We start from the raw sequence: 6283 nt of genomic DNA, 5'->3' as shown, positions 1-6283 counted from the left end.
ATTAGGGAAGTTCTCAGCTACGATTTGCTCAAATATATCTTCTAGTCCTCTCTCTCTCTCCACTCCCTCTGGGATTCCAGTAATTCTGACATTAGAATGCTTCATGGTGTCACTTATTTCTCTGATTCTATTTTCATGGATTCTGAGTTGTTTTTCCCTGGCCTCCTCTTTTCCCTTTTTATCTATTAAATTATCTTTGAGGTCACTAATTCGTTCTTCTGCCTCACTTACCCTAACTGTTAGATTATCTAGATTAGATTGGATCTCACTGATAGCATTTTTAAGTTCTGCCAATTCAGGCTTTCATTTCTGCCCTTAGAGACTCTATGTTGCCATTAATTGATATCTCCATTCTAGCTATTGTTCACAATTGCTAGCCTGAATTCCGTCTCCAACATCTTGGTTATGTCTGCATCCATTTGTAAATCTGTGGCATAAGTCATAATCTCTGAGTCTTTTCTATTTTGGGGGTTCCTCCTCCTAGTCATTCTGTTGAGGGGTGGTTGAGGGAATGTATGAGCCCAAATTATTGACCAGAACCCAAGCAAGATGCACCTGTTTTCTAGGGACCTTAAGGTTGCTGGCCTCTTGGTCTCCCAGCCTGTCTTCTGGGTATGAGGCCTGCCGCATTGTTACTCAGGGAACCCTGTTTGGGCAGAGTTGCCCTGCCCCCCTTTGGGGGGATGGGCTCAGTGAAAACCGGTTTTTGGGGGCTTTTGTTTCCTGGCAGCTTTCCCTGGTGGTTTTCCACGTCTCTTCCAAGAGTCAGAGCAGAAGAGACTGTTTCCAACCCTCTGCCTCAGAGCAGAGAGATCGCAGTCTGTTCTTCAGTGAGCGCTCCAGGCCACACTATCTCCGTTTCTGTCTGTGCTGCTATAAACTGCAGCGGCCTGGGTTGTGCGCCCCTCCGCAGTGCCCCCGGTCCTCATTTCCAGGTCGGGGCACATCTCTGCCCTTTGTGCTTCTAAAACTGCCAGCCGCCTCCAGTTCGTACTGTGGCCCCGCCACTCCAGGTTTCCGTCCGGGGGGCTGCCCTAAAGTCCTTTCCCCACCACTACTGGTCTGTGAATCTGTGCCCTGTCCCCAGCGTGGGATGCTGTCGCTCAACGGTGGTGTAGGATCCCCATGGCCAGGATCCCTCCCCCTGCCATTTATCCTCTGATACCTGCCCATGGAATCACAGCTCCCCACTTCATACCTCGGAACCAACCGCCTGCAATATTCTGTTTGTAGAGATCCAGATCTTCTTACATCTCAGGCTGATTTTGTGGGTGCTCAGAGTGGTCTGGTAGATATCCAGCTCAATTCCAGGGACCTGTTGGAATAGGGTCCCCTAATCCTCTGCCAAATTTTCCCCCTCCCACACACCACAAGCTCATATCTTTAAACAAGTTATTTAATGTTCCTGAGTGTTAGCTTTATTTATTTATTTTTGGAATGTTAGGTTTTTTACCCATAAATGGACATAATAATCTCATTACCAAAGGACTGTTGTGAGGGTTTAAAAAGATTTGTGTAGAGTCTAGTCCATGGTATATGCTCAAAATATTTTAGTTGTTGTTAACTTTGTGTCTTGAATGGCAGCAAGCACAGGACCACAACAATAAATACGTGTTAGAATGTATAGAACCAAGTAAGGGATCTGCAGCTGTCTAGGTATTTGGAATACAATACAAGGAAAGCATCAAGAAACAGGTAAACTCCTGCACTCAGACAACATGTTTTGAAGAAGATGTGTCCCTAGACAAACTTCCATATATTCAACTAGTTGTGAGGAAGTGTGGTCTTTCCTTCCTGCCGGTCCCTTGACTAGCTCCTTTTCCTCATCTGCACTTGTTTCTGTGAATTCTTAGGAAATCTCTAGGCATTTTCTTTTCCTGTATAAGTATGCTAAATTTCTTTGAATAAAGTCCATTCTTTTTTGTCTGTTTCCTTTACCTATAGGGCTTTGTGGCTCAACCATGGTATCTGTTTAATTGAGGGTGGGGGTATTTTATTTCTATCATGGCTTATTAGAATAATGAAAGAGTGGTTAAGTGTGGATTGCACATCCTTTATTCCCTAATTGCTAGAGAGGACAAACAAAATTTCCTTAGAATCACCCTGTTGCTGCTCAGAATCCACACGGGCTTCATGCCCTTGTCCTCACTGTTGTTGGGGATGAGGAGCTTCATCAGACTTTGACAGTGGTCCTACCCTGTTCAGCCAGTCACCAACTTTACAAAATGAGAAGAAATTATAAAGTCAAATTTGGGGAGAGAGAGAGAAGGGGAGAAAGACAGGGACAGAGGCAGGGAGGGAAGGGGAGAGAGACAGACAGAGACAGGAAGGGAGGAGGAGAGAGAAACACACAGAAATACAACAAACTTTTATTTCCACATTCAGTCTACTCTTAAAACTTATTTTATTTGGACTTCAGTTGTACCAATCTTCATTTTTAATTGCTTTGTTGAAGATAGTCAATTTTTTTCATGGTCCAGCTGATAAATCTTCACAGTATGTGGGTTTTGCAAAGTTGTAAATGGCTAATTTATTTTACATTTATTTTTCTGCCAGGGTTGAAGGGCCATATCTGACTTTGCATTTGGCATGAACTTTTAGCACCTTTTCTACGACAGCATTTATTCTTCTCACTGACGTTGACTCCATCAGAAAGCTCACGAATCTTAAAAGCTAGCATTTGGCAGTTGATTTTATCCTCCTGTTATGTAGTATGTGCAGAGGTGCACCTCCCCCAGCCCTCTGTGAGAACTGAAGAGCTTCCCCCAGCTGCTGAGGATATCGGCAGCTCACTGCGCTTAGCAGAATCCCTTTCTGGGCGATGTTATCAGCCAAAGGTCAAGCCCTCTGTCTACAGTCTGGACACACCCTCCCCTGATCACAGGCTTTTGAAAGCTGGGCCCTTTGCCTCAAAGGGAATGCCTTAGAAGGGCCATTCCATTTCCGTGGGACTGACTGAGGCCTTTCTTGGGACTAAATCATAGGTAAATCTTCTCTTCCCAACTCTAGTTCTATCTCTTTCTCAAATGTGTTGATCTTGAGAGCGTTCCTCAAGAACCTACTGTTTTAGTATAGGTTTTATTATTATTTAGGTGTGAAGGAGATGATTGCCACTGTGAAGATAGTTTGTTACTCAGTTCTCAAGAAGAGGGGGCCCACCACACCATGGTGGGCAACACAGGGAAACACTGGGGTCAGTCAGGAGGCAGTGGGAGAGGGAGGTCCTATGAGCAAGAAATATGACTGGGATTTTCAAGGGAAGGAACAAATGATGTCCACTGACTGCCATAGAGGCAGCACTTACTCGCCCAGTTGGGGGTATGGATTCTGAATTGTTAGGTTTGCATTTCAAAGAACACTTCAGGGCATCTGGGTGGGCTCAGTTGGTTAAGCATCTGCCTTCAGCTCAGGTCATGATCCCAGGGTCCTGGGATTGAGTCCCGCATCAGGCTCCCTGCTCAGCGGAAAGCCTGCTTCTCCCACTCCCACTCCCCTGCTTGTGTTCCCTCTCTCGCTGTGTCTCTCTCTGTCAAATAAATAAATAAAATCTTAAATAAAAATAAAACTAAAAAGCGCACTGGTAGTCAGTTTGGTTGCTGTCTCTAGAAATTGGGCAGTCCCTCTAGTGTTGGGAAGGCCCCAAATGTCAAAGCATCAGAATACAGAAAATGAAAGACAGGGCTAAGACAAGTTCCTACACAGACATCTTCATCTCAGATTCTGTCTCCCCGGGAACCATATCTAGGGTGTCTTTCATCTCTATACCCACAATGCATGGTGTGTAGGCTCTTAGTTCTCTGAATGCAGTATGAGTAAAGGCTTAATAACTGATTTTTCAAAAAAAAAAAAAAGCCCTAATCAGTGGCATTTGCCAGTTTGCATGGTGCAGTGCTCCCATCATGGCTAACCTCAAGCCATTATTGATGTCACTGCAAGTGGAGCTGGGGAGAGATGCATATAGTCAGTCCTGGGGAGCCAGTGGGAGCTGGCCCCGGCATATCACTAGCACCTCCTCAGAGAGAGAGAAGACATTTTTATGAAGCATTTTCACCAGCTAGAGTGTAACAAAACGCTACATCACTAGGACTTAATGAGTTTTCCTACTAATTCCTTACCTAACATTTTCTACATGTTGTAGGTTTGCAAACTGATTTTCTCCAGGGTTTGTTCTAACATAATTTTCAAACTGTTTAATAACACAAGCAACTTTGTTAAGGCCATACTTTATTTAAAGATTAATGGGGAAAAAAGGGCAATGTAATTTGTTTTCAAATATTTTTTTAGAAGTCTGCACTCAAAAATCATGAAGAGTTGGAAAGACTCTTAAATCACTAAAGCTTTAAATATACCTAACACAATCTTGTTTGTACAAAAATACAAGTTAAATATAAACATAAAGCAATCATGGTAATTTTATTCAGATCTGTTTCATGTGATCTCCAGTTCTATATAAAAGTTCCTCCGTTCTGTTATTTGTGAGGAGATCAGTACCAGATTGAATTACTATCTGTTGGCATAGAGCCCTAAAAAGCTTACTTCAACATTAATCTCTCACATGATTAAATGAATTTCCTAATTAGAGATTACTTAAATGTTGGGGAAAACAAATGAAAAGGGCAGTATGTTCATAAACCAACAAATAACATGGCTGTAATGTATCATAGAACATAAAGAAATACATCTGTAAATAAACGTGTTGTATTACATACACATATGATGCCTGCTTACACGTGTACCCACACACCCACGTGTGCTCATATATCCAGTCATAAAGCAAGGCCTAATGTGATGCATTTTCTGGCTCATTCTTTAGTTTTGCACTTTTTCTTCATATGTGAACAGCTCCTTGCCATCCTCCCACTCTTGAAGGCAGTATGGAGAAGATCATGACCAAATTCTTCAAGGTATCTTTTTCTCACATGCAACAAATTTCTCTGCCATGTCCTATGTAAAGATGATCAGCCCTTTCTGGGCCTTTTGTTGGGATTAGCACCTGCATCCTTGAAGACATTAATCCCAAGGCCACACAGTACCTGAAGGGAAAATTCAAGGATTTCCTTGTTAATTTCTGGAGCAGAGCTCCACCAGCACCGAAGGAAATATTTTAAAACTCCAGTTTTGGGTTTTTGTTTTGTTTTGTTTATACTTTCTGCGATTTCACGTGAGGTCTATCTATACCATCCCCTTGACTAACACTAAGATAACATGGCAGCAGCTTGTTGCCCCTTGAATTCTCAGGAAAGGGAATTTCTTACCTAAAATATCTAAAATCTTTAATATAGTGTTAAGAGGATTTCAAGAAGCAGGTCTAATTATGAGTGGTGCCTCTGTACAGTTTGATAGATCTTCATCCTCTATTGTCTCACACATGTATTATAAATGGTATAGCTATCCCTGACTACAAATACAGGCACTGATGAAAACTGTGTTACTCTGTGTGCAAAAGCATCTTTGTCATGGTCTTTCCTTCAAGCTGTTGTGATACTATTTACTGCCAAGGGAGCAGAATAGCCTGGAACAGGATCTTTTGTTCCATATTTTCAATTAGAGCAATCCCTGCTACGTACGTGTTCCTGTGAAGTTAACCAAGTGAGCAGGCGCTCCTAGCCAGCGGTGTCTTGGAAGAAGACTCCCCTGTAGCCAAAACCATGTAACTTTTATACCATCTGGGTGATCGCAATTTTCTAAGAAATATTTGGCCAATATTTTCTTCTCCACTCTAGAATTTGTAGTCACTGTGATTGGATACCAGGACTGAACAAGAACAATCTCAATCCGCTTTGCAAGCCAGTAACACTCTGAATCTGTGTTTCCTACTGTGAAGAGAATATTTCCTCTGGCAGTGACAGAACCCTCAGGAACAGCTTTTATTTCTCTTGGAAGATGTTCATCATGTTTCTTAAGAATGTAGTTCTATCCCTTTTCATTAAAGACACCATCTTGGAAAGTTCACTAATCTTTTATTCTGAAATGTCTCTTCTGCTGTTCATCCTACCTAGTGAATTTTTTTTTATTTCAGACACCGTCCTTTTCACTTCTGTAAGTATGATTGGGTCTCTTTTATATCTCTAGTGCCTCTACTTAACTCAGTCTTTCTTCCAGCTTGTTGAGTGGAGCAGCTGGAGTGCTGTCAGTGTTTTTTTTCTTACCCTGCAAGGTGGATACATGGTGTTTGCTTTATATTACATATATTGCATTATATTACATTGGTAAATTTTACATTTCTATTTGATGCGCTTTTCTGCATGTGTATTGTATTTCAAAATGAAACGTTAGATGGTTC

The 6283-nt window shown here is 42.0% G+C and overlaps 1 pseudogene; it reads right to left on the bottom strand.

Annotated features, from left to right (window-relative positions):
• Positions 1–4802: 4802 nt before the first annotated feature.
• On the bottom strand, positions 4803–5946 carry LOC102746890 (nicotinamide phosphoribosyltransferase pseudogene; annotated as a pseudogene).
• Between the last annotated feature and the right edge of the window lie 337 nt (positions 5947–6283).

Source organism: Leptonychotes weddellii, chromosome 7 (genome assembly GCF_054177405.1).
Source record: "Leptonychotes weddellii isolate Sample4059 chromosome 7, ASM5417740v2, whole genome shotgun sequence".
Lineage (NCBI taxonomy): Eukaryota > Metazoa > Chordata > Mammalia > Carnivora > Phocidae > Leptonychotes > Leptonychotes weddellii.
Note: the sequence above shows the minus strand (reverse complement) of the source record. Positions and strands in the feature narration are given on the sequence as shown.